Source organism: Phocoena phocoena, chromosome 14 (genome assembly GCF_963924675.1).
Source record: "Phocoena phocoena chromosome 14, mPhoPho1.1, whole genome shotgun sequence".
Taxonomy (NCBI): domain Eukaryota; kingdom Metazoa; phylum Chordata; class Mammalia; order Artiodactyla; family Phocoenidae; genus Phocoena; species Phocoena phocoena.
Genome location: NC_089232.1, coordinates 74,537,389 through 74,554,976, shown reverse-complemented (window position 1 = coordinate 74,554,976; position 17,588 = coordinate 74,537,389). Strand labels below are relative to the sequence as shown.

At 39.3% G+C, this 17,588-nt stretch overlaps 1 protein-coding gene, 1 non-coding gene and 1 pseudogene across 3 annotated transcripts in view; all 3 read right to left on the bottom strand.

The window, feature by feature from the left end:
* The window catches only part of LDAH (lipid droplet associated hydrolase), an 82,482-nt gene that overhangs the window by 29,122 nt on the left and 35,772 nt on the right, over positions 1-17,588 (bottom strand). The gene's annotated exons all lie outside the window — the stretch shown is intronic.
* LOC136134102 (nuclear pore complex protein Nup88-like) lies at positions 230-9,894 on the bottom strand (annotated as a pseudogene).
* TRNAN-GUU (transfer RNA asparagine (anticodon GUU)) lies at positions 3,603-3,675 on the bottom strand. The gene has a single exon. It is a non-coding gene; the product is annotated as a tRNA-Asn (tRNA).

The following is a 17,588-nucleotide window of genomic DNA, read 5'->3' as shown; positions in this document are numbered from 1 at the left end:
TGCCTGTTCAACCTTTATTCTTTTTTTTTTTCTTAATGGAGATAAGTTCTTAAGTTTGATGCAGTTGAATTTAACAGTCTTTTCTCTTACAGTTATTGTTCTTTGTCTGTGGTTTAAGAAATTCTAGAAGATATTTTTTCATGCTACCTCTTATCTGTTCTACAATGTGGATTTAAGCCTTGGGCTGTGTTTAACTTCAGCTGTGAGTCTGTTCCTTTGATTTCAGGCATCAGTGATTTGCCACTTCCCTTATGTATTTACATTCTTCCTCCTGGATGAACTTGATGCACTTTTCCTGGTAGGACCCGACAGTAAAGGTGGGGTTTTGTGGACTCAGTCTCTTTTTTACCTTCCACTGTTGACAGTCCTTTTTCATAGTAATCTATTTGATGGCACTGACCAAATGTTAAAGTTGATCAGGTAACACCTGTCATTGTGCCTTCATGTCTGTCTCACTAATAGAGAACAGGGATTTGAGGGTGAATACTGTGGAGGACTCTTCTTTCTAATCATGGTATCTTCTTGTTCTTCCTTGGTCGTATCTATCAGCTAAGTGCTTAGCCATTTCCTGCAGACCTTTCCTTTTCTCTCAACAATATCTGAGATATTTTAGTTGTTTATTTTTGGTCACAGTAATTTGATCTCTACTAGATCTCCTCCTCTGTCATGTAAGTAGGGTACTGTTCCCCGTGGCCTTGGTGTTCTCTGGGAGCAGGGAGGCACAGCCTTTTCAGATGATTTTAAAATGCTGGGTCAGTAACAACACACAGCAAAGTGCTCATAACATGCTTTTTGAGTGAACGCTGAGTTTCACCCAGAAGGTGGGAGTTTCTGCCACCTTGGCATCTTCTCAAGCACAAAGCAGAGGAGATGCCGCATGGACTGTGCTTAATAAAGGCCTTTGGGGCCTTTATGGGGCATTCATGGGCACTTGTGATGCAGATCACTGTGGGCTCCAGAATGTCAGGGATGATCCAGAATCTTCCAGTCAGAGCCAGCTGCCTGCATTACAATGGGTTTATACAAAAGTTATATATAAAGATTCACACAAAGGTTACAGGATCTCTGGGAAGTCTAACTGGACAAGAAAAGTCAGTTAAAGGAATCATTCTCCCTGGATGCCAATTTCAGTGTGAACTCTAACTCAGTGCATTTGTCTTGGTTTTTTTTTACTTTTATTTTTGGCTGCGTTGGGTCTTCGTTGCTGCGCACGGGCTTTCTCTAGTTGCGGTGAGAGGGGGTTACTCTTTGTTGTAGTGCGTGGGCTTCTCACCGTGGTGGCTTCTCTTGTTGCGAAGCACGGGCTCTAGGCACGTGGGCTTCACTAGTTGCAGCATGGGGGCTCAGTAGTCGTGGCAGGCAGGCCCTAGAGCACGCAGGCTTCAGTACTTGTGGCTCATGGGCTCTAGAGCGCAGGCTCAGTAGTTTCGATGCACGGGCTTAGTTGCTCCGTGGCACATGGGATCTTCCCAGACCAGGGATCGAACCCACGTCCCCTGCATTGGCAGGTGGATTCTTAACCACTGCACCACGAGGGAAGTCCCTAACTCAATGCATTTGAACACAAACACAGGAGGAATGAAGTCAGCTTCGGGATCCTGGGACTTTTGATACTTGGTCACCTTCTTCTTCCCCTTCCAGCATAACACAGGGACACAGCATTCCTGATTCATCAGTGATGCCTATGGTGTTGAGGACACAGGATAAGCAGAGTATGTAGCGTGAGCATCCTAACTGTAGTTACCTTCAGTCTTGGGAAGCATAAGTAAAGAAACTGATCGCTTCCTGATGTCTCCAGGGTTCTTGAACAGGTCTCTGTATTCTCGTATTCCATATACAGTGGGTATGCTACTGCTTCACCTTTGCCTTTTCTGTCCAAAGATATTCTTCAGGACTGCTCCCAATGGCTCAAAGTCAAATAGGGCTGCTGTCTCTCTTAGAGATATGGAATATACCCTTCAGACTGGCAAAAAATAAGAAATCTAACAATACCAAGTACTAATGATGTGGATCAGCAAGAACTCTTAAACAATATGGCATTAATTATTAGCCTTTCTTCTTCTGTTTTCGAAAGTATGATCCCTTTGGTGGGTGTCTGGAGCTCACACAGAAAGTAAATTTTATCATATCATCTAACGTTAGCAGTTTAATCCAGGGATCTGGCATTTCACTTGGATACCAAACAGCACACTTTAAGACTCTGAAGGGTAGAAACAATAAAAAATCTTTTAGCAACTGGAGTGGTACTACAATTAACCACTGACTTTTATATCTTCAAATTCAGATTTCTTCCCCTATCTTTTGATGTAATTCTAATATCATGAGTCCTTTAACTCCTGTAAGTGCTACCGATGTTCTATTGGACTTAAGTCTTGAGAGATTTCAAACAGGGGTGGATTTGTATAAAGCAATCTTTGGTATTGAGAGAGGCAGGGTTTCTCACTGCCCTGCTGAGGCCTCCCAGCTGAAGGGCTAAGAAGGAGCTCCCTTCCCCACCCCACAGGAAGAGTTCTCCCTCGATGCTGAAGAGGTTTCTTGTTAGCAGCTGCAGTGGCAGCAAAGACAATGATGAAGAAACTGACTTCTCAGCCTCAGCTGGGCTCTCGTTTGTCACTCCCACCTGGAGCTATAGGAACACGATACGGTAAGAAAGCCAGGTTGGCCGCAGTTCACAGTCACTGCAGGCTCCTTGGCAGCCAATGTTCTTCAATAATATCTCTAAAAGCTCGACGGCTTAGTCTTTCACTTTTTGGTTCATAATCTACCTGAAACTGATTGTTATGTGTGGTGTGAAATATGGGTCTAATTTCATTTTTTTCCATATGGAAACTCAACTGTTCCAGCACTATTAACTGCAAAGACTGCCCTTCTGCTTTTCTGCAGTGACATTTCTGTTGTAAATCCTGTGTATATGTGAACAGGTCCTTTCCAGGGTTCTATACTCTGTCCTACTGGCCTACTCTTCTAACTCTGTGCCACGAGCACACGTCTTATTTACTAAAGCTTTATATTTTGATATTTGGTACAGTAACTTAAACCCTATTTTCTTGTTCTTCAAAAATGCCTTGAGTATTTTTGGCTCTCTGCATTGGATACGGATATGAGTTTTAAATGGATAAAACCCATATATGGATACTGAGTCTTATAAAATACCTTTTCTGTCCCTATTGAAATGATCGTATGATTTTTCTCCTTTCATTTATTAATGTGGTAAACTATCAATTGATTTTCTAATGTGAAACTAACTTTCCATTTTTGGGATAGACCCAACTGGGTCATGATACATCCTTCTCATGTTACTATATTACTATATTTGGTTTCCTAATACTTTGTGTAGGACTTTTGCATGTTGATAAGTAAGCCTGGCCTATAATTTGCTTTTCTTATATTATTTATTCCAGGTTTGCATATAAGGTTTTGTTAGTTTGAGAAAACAGAGTTGGAGACTATGGTTTCCTTTCCCATTATTCAGAGGATTTTGTAATATAATAGAATGATTTATTCTCTGAATATTTGATAGAACTCACCAGTGAAGCCTAAAGTTTGTTTGTTTTGTTTTGTTTTGTTTTGATTTTGCCACACCACAGCTTATGGGGTCTTAGTTCCCTGACCAGGGATTGAACCCAGGCCACAGCAGTAACAGTGCCGAGCCCTAACCACTGGACCACCAAGGGAAATCTCTAGAGTTTTATTTTTAGAAAGATTTGACTATTGATTGATTCAATTTCTTTAAAGGCTTAGGACCATTCAGGCTTTCTATTTCTCCTTGAGAATCTGTTTTGATGTTATCTTTTTCTAGGGATTTATCCATTTCATTTAAACTTCTAAATTTATTGACATGAAGTTATTTATAATATCCTCCTATTATACTTCAATCTCTGGACCACCAGTAGTGATATTACCTCTTTTATTCTGTTATTGACTATTAATACCTGATAGAGTAAACCTTTTATAATTATGAAGGAACTCTCTTCATCCCTAGTAATGTTTTTCCCTTAGGGCTTATTTTGTTTAATGTTAACATAGCTATACCAGCTTTCTTTTGGTTAGAATTTGCAAGATATACCCTTCCCACCCTTCTACTGTCTACCTTTCTATAGCCTTATATTTAGAAGATAGTTGGATTATTATCTCTATCTAATCTGACAGTCTATGTCTTTTAACTAACATGACTAATACGTTTACTACATTTTCACTTAAAAAATACCAATATTTTGGAGTTAAATCTAAAATCTTATTTTGTGCTTTCTAGTTTTTGTATCTCCTTACCCCATTTTTTCTTCTTTCTTACCATGTTTTGCACGAGAAAGATATAAGTAATAAAAACATAAGTGACAGTAAATACTAAATAAAGAATTGAGTAAATGATATAACAATCAATAAAATGTGTATGTAAGTCACAATAAATGATTAATAATTTAAAAATAATTATATGACAATCTAAGGAATGAATAATTATAAAAATAAAATAATAATAAGTAATTAAGAGATGTATAATACTAGTAAATCTCAAGTCCTATGGTGGGGTAGGAAAGAAATAAGATAATGAAAAAAGACCAGGAATTGCTGGAAGTGGTGGTGTAGCTCTAAATAGGGTGTTTACAGAAGGCTTCAGTGAAAGGTGACATTTGTGCACAGACTGTTACAGAGTGGGCTGATGATATTTGGGAAAAGAGTTTTTCTGGGAGAGGGAGGAGCAAGTGCAAAGGCCATAAAACAGAACGTAATTTGGAGTTTGAGTAAAAAGCAAGAAGTACAGTTGGAGCCGAGTATGTGAGAGGACAGCAGCTCAGGCTGCAGCAGCTGTGATCACAGGGGCAGCAGACAATGGACTGTCCAATAGGCCTCTGGTTTTCACTCTGAGTAACTGAAAAGCCTTTGAAGGGTTTTGAAAACAGGGGTGATATGTTTGACTTCCATCTTAATAGGATCACTCTGGTTATTGTATTGTTAATACTGTCCTAGAAGTACTATATCAATGAAATTTGACAAGATTTTTTAAAAAGTAAGAGTTAGAAATATTGGGAAGGTAAAATTACCATTATTTTCAGCTTATGTTTTAAACATTAACAAAATCTCATGTATAAAAATAATAGCTAAATACCACTGTAAAAAGAAATGTACTACACTTATATAAAGAAAACTTTAAAATCCAAAGGGACATTTGTTCTTCCATTGCAAAAGAGATATAAATTCTCCCACAAAGTTAATTAAGTTCATTCAATACCAATTAAAATACGAAAAAATGATCTTTATTTTGAAATTTGACAAATTATATTAATGTTCATCTGGAAAATGAAAGGCACTAAACCTAGAAATTCTGAAAAAGAAGAGAAAGAGGGGAGATTAGCTCTACTAAATATTACACATATTATGAAGCTACAGTAGTTAAAACTGTATGATCAGAAAAGGATCACACAGCTCAACAGAACAAAAAAGAGTCTAGAAACAGACCTGAACATATATGGGAATTAAGTTTATGATAAAGGTATCAGTGGGGAAAAAAAAAAAAAAGAGTTGTTCAATAAATGCAGTTGGGAAAACTGGAAAACAGAATTATTTAGAAGAGCAAAAGACTGGAGATGAATGTCCATAATTAGGACTGGTTACATAAATTATGATATATCCATTTAATGGAATACTATGCTATAATGAACATTAGGCAGATCTGCATGTGCTGACAATGAGGGTGTCCAAATTCTGTTTCTTCTTGGAAACCAAATAGTTGGAATTATGATTAAAAGGGAATTAGCAAGCTTCAAAGAAGACATTCTAAGCCTTGGGGCTCATATGTTCTCTGAACTTTTTATTCTGAAAGGGCAAAGGTAATTTTGCTCATTTTCAGGTTCTTCAACTATATCCTATAAGTGATACCTGGAAAATTAGATGTCACTGAATAATGCAGTCTCCACTGACTAGAATTTAACTATTCAACTCTCAAACCTTCTGCATTTATAATGGCACCAGAGATGATAAGAGAAAATATTCATAACTAGGACTCTTAGGTGTTACAAATTCTTCAGGAAAGTAAAACTAAATTATGTTCTATTGTACTCTGCTTATAAAAGCAGGAGAATATGCTAAAACACATTACAAACACTTAAAAGGGGAAAGTTCGAAAGAAAAAGTTTTGGTTTTTGTCTTTTTTTTTCCTGGCCAATCCACAGTTAACCAGAACAATCAACTAATGAAAATAATCTGTTTTCCAAGAAGTCTGGTAATTGAGTCCGGTGTGGTAACTCATTGCTCATTTTAGTTTCAAGTTTATTCACTTCAAAATAATGGGCTTCCTTGTGTTTATTAAAATGTCCTAAAGGATTAAATGGTTAATACAGTTACTGTCATACTAAAAAATGTACCATACAGATTCCATACTAGTTATGTAACCCACAGTATCTAAGGAACTTCAGGCTGATCAAATCAGTTGGCAGAAAGAGGAAACAATCCATTACTTTGTATAAACGATCCATTACTGTGACCTGTGTTAAACAAAACTGCATGCAAGGAAAAACTCTAATAAAAATACACGAGGAACTACAGGGTTACATTTGGTTGATCTATATCAATAATAAATTGAGAATTACAGTGCACTCTGAAATCATGGGAATGTACTGAAACAATAAGGAAGTTCTAACGTGTACTCTTGAAGGCATCATTGCCTCTCAATAATATAAGAAAACCAAAGATTGTTTATCACAACTAATAGTTGATGAAACTGGTTTTCCTCTCTTGCCTTTGGAGAGCAACAGTTATTACCTGTTGGGTGAAACTTATACTTTTCCCAGATACCATAACAATAATTTCAGTGGAATTTATAGTCCAAATATGATAGGTTAAAGAACAGTAATAAAATTTTCTTTTATTCATATAGACACCTACTGGCAAAAAAATCACTGAGGTCAAGGAAGTATACCCAATTTTATAACACAGCTGTGCAGAAAAAGTTTCCAAGTCTGTGTACATGACAAAACGTTTTCTTACGTTACTGTCTCATTAAAGAAAGAACTTCTAGGCTGGCCAATCCATTCTACTCTACGGAAACATTTTTATACATTTCACATTCTCATTTGAAATCGGAGTCACTTTTGATAATGAAGCACAACCATGTTTTCTTGGCTAGTATGGGAAAGCAAATATACACAGTGGGACTTTTTATACAGGGTACGTTTGGGGAATTGGAGACAGTATTTCGATGTTTATTTTTCCTGAATTTATTATTATTATTAATCATTTTCCAGAAAGGAAGTTAGGAAACAACTTGAAGTATAGCCATAAAGAAAGAGTATGATGTTCAGGTGTGGTTTTTGTACAACCTGTGTCATTAAATAGGCATTTTATTTTTAAACAGAGTAAAATCTAAAAAATATCTTCAATACACTTATACTGTTCAGATAGCTTACTTTTCTGGGGTGCAGCAATTATGCCTATATGTTATGACTAAATGAAGCCATGATAAACAGTACTTCAACATCTTTGAAAGAATGGCATCACTGCTACTTTCCCTATTTGCTTATCAGCTGAGCCCACCTGCTGCAGTAATGGCAGGATACTTCCCTACTATAACAAGCTGAAAACAAGAAAACACAGCACATAGTTTTTCCTTTCGTATGACTGCCAACATTGTTAAGACATGTCAGAGAACATGCAATATAAACCAGGCAGCCTTCAAAGATAAAGCTGTTGGTAGTCAAAACGCAGACCTAGGAATAATCCTAGTTTAGTTTATCTCTTCTCCCCAAAAGGCCATGTTTTCCTCTCTTTAGGATGAGACTATTCAGCTTATTTAATCATATGTATTCAGTTTATAAACTGCAAATTCCATTCTATTTTAATGATCAAGAGCTTGCTTTTTGAGATCTTCTATTCTGTCTTAACAATTTCATACATTAGTAAGACAGGAATATGCCCCACAGTAGGGAACTGCTTAGAATAACAGTAGTAATGATAGCTTACTATCTTCTAGGAACTAGGCTGATGTACTTTATATACATAATCTCACTTAATATGCATGACAACCTCAACAAGTAAATGTCTTCATTCTATAGATGAGAAAAGTGAGGTTTAGCTACTAAGTGATAAAGACCAAGTATGGACCCAAGGAGGGTAACTTCAGAGCCCATGCCATTAACCATTAATTACACTGTATACTTGCAGACAAAAGAATTTCTTAATAATTATTATTGTTTGGTGACATACTTGCAAACAAAAGAATTTCGTAATAATTATTGTTTGGTGACATAATTCCCTGTGGTTTAAACAACTGCTACCATTATTGTTAGAGATAGGCCAATATTTCAATATTTACAAGTGTTTCAAATCATTCAGCTTCAGAAATAACGTTAAATCCTAAGAAGGAAGATCCTTCAAAATTGATACTGAAAAAAAATTATGCCACTTCAATATGTTTTGCTTAAGATAGATGGCATTCATGAAACTGACCACTTTTACCATTTCCCATTCATGTGAATTATACTCAGATCTTCTGGGGCAGAGATTTTTCTACACTTTAATTACCTGAATGTAAAAAAAAAAAGCCATTTCATGCATTTAATCTACATGTCAGGGTTGTTAATTACAAGGAACGCTGCATATTTGCAGAGATATTTGCATATGATTACAGTTAAATATTTGAAACATAGCTTCAAAATCTTCCTATAACCCATTCTTCTCAAGCTTCTGTCATTTTATACACTTCAGATTTATTTTATTTTGAAAGCAAAATGCTCTCCTCAGCTTAAAATCTCTTGTAATCTACTTCCTTTTGAGTCTTTCAGATTCAGAATCACTAAGAACTCCAACAGAAAATTAAGGAAGCTCAAGCTGCTCTGGAGTACAGCAGTCTACTGCAGAGCAACTGTTATTCCACATCGAACAGTGTTTTCCAGGCAGCCTCAGAATTCAGCGAATGGTGACAATAACAAACCCATCCTCAGGTCTACAGCTCTGATATTCTCATGTAGCTACTACGGCCTTCGGCAACATCAGCTTTCTCTTGGTTAATAATGGCAAAGCTACACAGAATCTGAAAGAATAGCTTTGCTGATCAAAAAACTGTTATTTGGTAATTCCTTAGACTTGGAGCTGGAATACTCTGTGTGAGTCAGGAAGCAAGAAACATGAATTATTTGACAATGGGGTTGGGACTTTTCTAAGTTAGAAACTCCAGTCTTTAAAAGCTTAAGCCACTTGAGAGGGAAGAGTCGTTCATTGGGTTTACTGATTGTTTGTTAGTTTGTTCATTTGTTCATTCATTAAAGATATATTGGCACCTACGATACACCAGATGCTGTGGTGACTGCTGGAGACAAAATGGTGAAAGAGCCTCTGCTTTTAGAGAACTTAAAGTCGAATGGGAGAGGTATCTACAGTAATGCACGATAGGTACCATGCTAAGGGAAATAAAGAGTACCATAGAAACATATAAAATGGGCACGAGAAACCTCTTATTCATCGTGGCGTATGTCAGCTACAAATTGGCACTTGCCATCTACCTCTACATGGATTAAATCATGTGCTGCTGTAGCTGCTGACTTCCAACACCCCCTGAAAGGAGCTCAGGGTGGAGAGCAGAAATGAGGCACTCTGTGCTCTGGGAAAAACTGGCAGAACAGGTCTGCAGATAGTTAGGTATTTTCAGGAGCTGATTTTATGAGCCCAATTCTTGTATCTCCTCAAATCTAGAAAAGCACTAAAATCCTTCATGGTGACGTCTGCTCCTTGTGACTAGCAGTAACCTTCACGAGACTAGCAGAAACCTTCTGCAAAAAATATGTGCCTGATTGCATGTACTCCCCCGTCACCAAAATCACATGTATACTGACCTTCCCCCGCTACCTCTTTGGAGCAGTTCCTCAGAGCTATCTGAGATGCTGTTTCCCGGACTATAGTCCTCATTTTGCCCCCAATAAAACTTAACTCACAACTCTCATGTTCTGCAATTTTTTTAAGTTGGCACCTAGGAACCTTTGAAAAGGGCCATGGAAAGAGAAACTGTTTGACAAACATTCACTGAATATCTACATAAGCAAAGTGCTGATGACAGACCTCAGGGTTATCCAGGGAAATCAGTAAAAAAGATTCTTCCCTGTTTAACTTTGCTGAAAGACACTGTGAAATGTATATGCTTCAGTTCCACACACTAAAATACCACTTTCATACCTGTACGAAGACCAGGCAAAGTTATCCATCACAGGGCTTCAGACTAGGGAGAGTGAGACAATGAAAGGGCCCATGGCAGAGACACACACTGGGTGCAGGCCAAAGCACCAGACAACGAGGGATTTCTGCCACAGAAGCTGTCCCAGTAAACACTCCTAGCTTCTCAGAAGTCAAAAGGAAGGCACAAAGTACGGCAAAGTATGTCCCACTTTATCTGACAGCAGGCAAATCCAACACTTAGGGGAGCTAAGACCCGTGAGATACAGATTAAAACTTGCGGAAAAAAGCAGTTAACTCACAACAAAAAGTTAGGCCCAAATAACTGAAGAAAGTCCATAAACCCTAATACCAGCTATGATAATGAAACAGGTAAGAATCTGTCCTCCTTTCAATTCAGGAAAAAACAAAGATGTATCAGAGATGTACATATCTTAACGTATCTTTTCCCTCACAGGTCTCTGAAGGGGGTGCTTCCTCTCCCACTGTCACCCACACGCACCAGCTCCCTGAGGGCAGCAACCCTCCTGGCGCTGCTATGATAACTCCTAGGCTTAGCCAAACACCGCACTCGCTCCTGAGTCTTACCTCTGCCTCACTGGGATTCTGAGGCCTCAGCTTCTACAGAGCTCAGAGAGTGGCCAAATGCCCCTGGGGAGGCCCTACCTTCCCTAACAGGATTGGCCTGCATTCCCGAGAGCCTTTAAACATCTCTGCCAACTGTTACGCTGCACTTGACATACAAATATGATAGTCACTAATTTATCAACTAAAAATGTCCCATGGTATCTGAAAATACTGTATGATGAAAATGGGAATCATATACTCTGTTACCAGTTCAAATTTTAGCCACCAACTAAAAACATTCATTCAGCTCAAAGGACCATGATATATTTAACTTACTCTCAAGTAGTTCAGAAAGAAATATTATATATATATACATTTATATATACACATATATATACACACACACACATATATATATTATTTATATGTATGTGTACACACACACACACACACACACACACTTACTCTCCCTACCCCCCTTCATATATATGTATGAGAGAGACAGAGAGCAGCAGGGGGCAGAAGAGGGAGAGCAAATAACAGGTAAAATGAGGTAAAATATTAACAACAGTCAATTGGGATCAAGTGTATATGGTGTTCTATGTACTATTCTTATTCTTGCAACTCTTCTGTAAGTTTTAAATTATTTCCACATAAAGTATTAGAAAATAAAGTACAGTCCACCACTGCCCTCTATCCCCCAGCCATGGCACTTCTAATCCCCACATCTTGCTCCACTTTTTATCAAGGCAGTCTCACCTTTGAACATATTAATGTTTATTACCATCTCCCCTTAGCAGACTACGACCTCTGAAAGGTCAGGGCTTTTTTCCTGTTTTGATCATGGGTGCCTTCAAGTCCATACCAGGTGCTCAGTGACAGTGCAAGGACACAGCAAACTGAATAAATGAAAGTCAGGCTAAGGGGCAGGGTCTCCATGTTGACTGCTCCATCCAGTACTCCCAAGCAGCTCCTCCTCCGGAGCTGCACCTCGGGAATGGAGGTTTACTGTGTACAGAAGTTGAAGGCATAGGGAATGGCTGGGGAAGAGGGCCATCAATGGAAAGGAGGATTAAGTGAAAGCCCAACATGAATGCTGACACTCTCGCAAGCAAACACCTGCCTCTTATGGTTCACTTAGATGATGCTGCTCTCAGGCAGAAGATCTGAAGATTTTAGGGGGAGAAACTGAATGGCTCTAGAGAAAAAACATACTAATAGTGACACTGGGAAACAACACGAAAAAAGAAAGTCAGGACCCCTGTCCCATGACCCTGCGGTGAAGCTGCCTAGCTGACAAGGCCCACTCCCCCACACAAACCTCCTAGGATTTCCAATGCTTCATTCCTAAATGTGAATAGATAAAAAGGAATGTTAGACATCTGAGAAACCTTCTATTCTAGATCAACATAAGCAAAACGTGAAAAAGAAAATTCAGAAAGAATAGAGACAGCGCAAGAATACAGCAAAACGCCCAAAATTTGCTTTCCTCAGAGAGAGAGAGGGAGAAATACCCATGAATAAAAAGGACTGTACAAAGAGGGAACAAGGAAAAAGAAATTATCTTAGAAACTGTTTGTTTGAAGGCTTGAAATAAAAAATTTAATTAGATGAATTCCAAGATAAGGCTGGGGAAAATATCCATTTCTCATCGTATAGAACTTTAAAGGAGAAGAGAAAGATGAACAACGGTAAATGAAATAAATCAAGAGAATCTTTTCTGGAGGTTTAACACATGAATAATCAGAAAACAAGTAGAAAAAAATACGAGAAAAGTTTTCAGTACGTAAGGATGCCAGTTTCCAGATTAAAAAGGATAAAGAGTCCAAGGAGTATCACCACAAAATATAATGGAGATAAAGTGAAGATTCCAAAACTGTCCAGAGAAAAAACAGGGCACATAAAGAACAAAAAACTCGAAATGGAATACTTCTCAGGGCAAAGCCTGAAGAACTGGAAGCTAGGCAGCAGTGGTAATGGTGGCCATGGGGAGTGGGCGTGGCAGGCTAGCCTACTGCAGAGCCATCTGCCTGCCAAGAACAGTTAGAAAAGCTGGAAAAAGCATTTTTTTAAAGTCTCTTTGGAAGCATCAAAGGCAGAGGAGATTTGAAGGGCCAAAATTCTAGAGAAAAAGGAAACTTTGAGAGGTGTGCTGAAACAGTTCTTCTCAGTTATTTACCAATTTGCAAGCAATGGCTATAAGGCCAAGAAGCTGAACAGTTTCTGAAAATCTTCTGTGGCTCAAGGGTCAAAACTTGGGCGTTTGGTGCCCATTAAAGAGAAGGCACCTGGGCTCTCCGTGGGAACTACTAAAGGGTTACCCCTTAGAAGCAGTGATGAACCAGGCCTCACAAAGGTAGTTTTGATTCAGTCCAATTCCTTATCACATTAAAGTGATGGATCCTCACTATAACTGCTAGTCAAAAGCGAAAGTAAACCCTCTCTGGAGGAAGACAGACAGAAGCCTCATATTGTCTTAATAATTTTTCATATATAATGTCAGGTATTCAATTTAAAAAGAACCTTACCAAGCAGTGATGGTTTATTTTCATTGTCAACTTGACTGGGCCATGGGATTAGCAGATATTTGGTCAAAAGTTATTCTGGGTGTGTCTGAGAGGATGTTTTGGATGAGATTAACATTGAATCAGTAGACCTAGTAAAGAAGACTGTCCTCCCCAGTGTTAGTGCATCTCATCCAATCAGTTGAAGGTCTGAAAAAACAGAAAGGTTGAGTAAGAGAGAATTCCTTCTGCGGACTGTCTTTGAGCTGGGACACTGTTTTTTTTACCCTGCCTTTGGACTCCAACGGAAATACTGACTCTTCCTGGGTCTCAAGTTGGCCTGCTTTTGGACTAGAACTTACACCATCGACTCTCCTGGGTCACCAGTTTACTGACTACAGATCTTGCCTTTGTCAGCCTCCATAACTGTGTTACCAATTCCTTATAGTTAGTCACTTTCTATGTATACACACATCCTATTGGTTCTATTTCTCTGGAGAACCCTTGTAATATACAAACATACTGAGGGATAAGGCAACATGACCAAAAAACAAAGAAGGAAAAAGCAGAAAAGAAATGTAGCTACAAGAGGCTTAGACACTAGAATTATCAATTATGATTTTCATTTATTTTTATTTCAAATATGTCACCTCTGAATTTTATTTATTTATTTATTTATTTTTTTTTGCGGTACGTGGGTCTCTCACTGTTGTGGCCTCTCCCGTTGCGGAGCACAGGCTCCGGATGCGCAGGCTCAGCGGCCATGGCTCACAGACCTAGCCGCTCCGCAGCATGTGGGATCTTCCCGGACCAGGGCACGAACCCGTGTCCCCTGCATCGGCAGGCGAACTCTCAACCACCACGCCACCAGGGAAGCCCTGAATTTTATTTTTTAAGAGTAAAATTGTACTTCAAAAAATTGTTGACAGTACAAAGGAGAATAAAGTCAGACATGAACTTCAAAATAACTGTGATTAATACGATCAAGAAATTAAATGACAAGGGCTTCCCTGGTGGTGCAGTGGTTAAGAGTCTGCCTGCAATGCAGAGGACACAGGTTCGAGCCCTGCTCCAGGAGGATCCCACATGTTGCGGAGCAGCTTAGCCTGTGGGCCACAGCTACTGAGCCTGAGCTCTAGAGCCCGCAAGCCAGAACTACTGATCCTGCGTGCCAGAACTACTGAAGCCCGTGCGCCTAGAGCCCGTGCTCCGCAACAAGAGAAGCCACTGCAGTGAGAAGCCCACGCACCACAGCAGAGTAGCCCCCGCTCGCTGCAACTAGAGAAAGCCCATGCACAGCAACGAAGATGAAACGCAGCCAAAAATTAATTAATTAATTAAAAAAAGAAATTAAATGAGATGTAGAATTTTAGGAGATGGTTAACTATAATAATAATAAAATGGAAATTCTATAAGCAAAAAATAGAATGAGTGAAACTGAGAATTCAACAGATGGGTTTAAAAGGAGTTTATACATAGCTGAAGTGAGGGTTAGTGAACTGGAAAATAGGACAGAATAACCAGATTGAAGCAGGGAGAGAAAAAAGAGTTATTGTGTGAAAGTTACACCTTAATTTTAAAAAAGAAAAGCTCAGGGCTTCCCTGGTAGCACAGTGGTTGAGAGTCCACCTGCTGATGCAGGGGACACGGGTTTGTGCCCCGGTCCGGGAAGATCCCACATGCCGCGGAGCGGCTGGGCCCGTGAGCCATGGCCGCTGAGCCTGCGCATCCAGAGTCTGTGCTCCGCAACGGGAGAGGCCACAAGAGTGAGAGGCCCGCGTACCACAAAAAAAAAAAAAAAAAAAAAGCTCAGAGGTCTAATAGGGAGAATCAAATAAATATGCAATGCCTGTAATACAAGGTAGAATTTTGAGAAAAAGGGTTATAAAGGAAGGACAGTAAAAACTGGGAAGAATCAGGAAAGAGTTCACACAGAAGTTTGCACTGAGATGACTTGAAAAGGTGGATAGACGCCATCTGTTAGGTGGTGGTAGGAAAAACAGAAAGGAAGTGGACAAGAAATAATAATATTTAGGAGGAGTACTAGGTATGTACAGGGCAGGTGTGGGGACTACGACCAAAGGGGACAAGTTGAGGCCATCTCCCTCAGAGGACCTTGAGGAGAGCTCCCCTGGCACCCAGATAATCAGAATCGTCCCTAAGATTTTATGAAATCACTTCTGAATCACTATCAATCAACATTTGTGTAATATTACTTAAGTCCTAGAACCTTTCTCCTCTGCAATAGGAACAAGAAACTCCTCAGCACGTTTCTGAAGGTAGTATGTTAAGAAAGAGGAAAAGCCTGAATCTCTAACACTCAGTTTGGCTTATACAGAAGTTCCCACAACTATACTGGTGAGGAGATAAAATTATTTGTTGAAATGGAGTTTCTGGACTGTCTACAGACTTCATTCATGCATGTTTCCTCTGGCCTCTGTATGACTGATAATGGGAAATGATTTATTGTCTGGTTTCCTTAGGAACAGGTTGTCAGAAATGACGCTGGCTTCAGTCTTTATCTGTTTGTCAATATACCTCCCTGATACCTGATAATCTGGCTTCTTCCCAACCAAATACAGTTGGTCTGAACTGGCTCGGAATGTAAGGTCTCAAAGCAACCACATTTCATTCTTGTGAAGCATCTTTCACTTAGTGCCTGCTAGGCTTTTTCCACTTCGGGGAATTTTTTGTGGCCTACATTGCATATTGTTCACAGATTTTCCAAACTAGCAAGAAGGGAGGGTAAAACAGCCTCATGCACACAGGGTAACCATGTTAGAGAGTCTTTTCCTTCCTTAAAGATCATATTCATAGTCCTCATCTCCACAAACTGATAGGCCTGAAAAGAATCTTCTGGCTGGAATCAACAATAGCCACAAAAAAACAATTTCACAGAATTCTGCTCATCTGTTTCTACTTTCTTCTATGTTTTATCCCTTTTCTGACTGCTATGCTCCGTCCACTGAGGCTCTGTGAATCTGCTCTTCTGTGAACATCCAGTTCGTTGGCTTAACAAGGTCTAAATGTAGCAAGGCACAAGCTATATTTTTCAGACCTGTATCCATCCAACTGCCAGGGTATTCACAAATACAACATCTCAGCCTTAGCATGGGCCACTCACTCACTCACACCCCAGACCCTCTTGAAGTCCTAGCCATTATGAAACTTGGTAGTCCAATGAGATCTGAATAAGGTCTGCTTCACCCTAGCAGTAGGATGAATGATGATGCTAATCCCAACCTGTGGGGTTTTTTTGTTTGTTTTATTGGGTTTTTTTTTTTGCGGTACACGGGCCTCTCACTGTTGTGGCCTCTTCCGTTGTGGAGCACAGGCTCCGGACGTGCAGGCTCAGCGGCCATGGCTCACGGGCCCAGCCACTCCGCGGCATGTGGGATCTTCGCGGACTGGGACATGAACCTGTGTCCCCTTCATCGGCAGGCGGACTCTCAATCCCTGCGCCACCAGGGAAGCCCCGACCTGTGGTTTTGTTATCACATTCAAATAACGATCGTGAGGCAGGCCATCAAAATATATACCTAACGACAACCCAAATTATTTTGTGAAGGAGGGAAGGCAGGGTTTATAAAAAATTGCAAGGAAGGGGAAAAGCCTCGCTAATTGAGTAGAGTAGGATGAGTTAAAAGGCTAGGATGGCTGCTACTGCCAAAGATGCTGCTACAGACCAAGGGCCACTGCTGGTGTCAGGGGTGGGTTTTCCTGCAGAGAAACCGTGAAGCTGACATTACATTACCCTTTTACTTTCCCCTTGTGATTGTTGTCTCTTGCTGTGTAACAAGTTACTGAAAACTTTCTCTCTCCTGAACCAACTTTCTGTTATGAAGTCATAAAATCAAACTGCTTTTTAAAAAAGGAAAGAAAATACATAACCATTAAATCATTATAAAAATATATGCCATTAAAAGAAATTTTAAGGACAAAAAATAAATAGAAAAAAATCACTCCAAAACTCACCACTCAAACATAACCACTGTATTCATTTTGGTCATTTTATTTTCAAGCTTTTAAATATATGTTTTCTTTGACATATAGTTGTACTCTATATTCTTTTTATATTTTAACATCCTTAATATTCTACAATTAACTTTCACGTATTACAATGTCTTTTGAAAATATAATTTTAATAGTTGCAAATTCCATATTCAAACTTTCCTTTAGAGTTGGACATTAGGATGCTTACAATTTTTTGATACAATAAATAATGTGTGTACACAAATGTGTTCTTTATTTTTGAGATTAGTTTCTTAATATAGATTCCAAAGAAAAGAATTAGTGGTTCAGGGCTTCCCTGGTGGCGCAGTGGTTGAGAGTCCGCCTGCCGATGCAGGGAACACGGGTTCG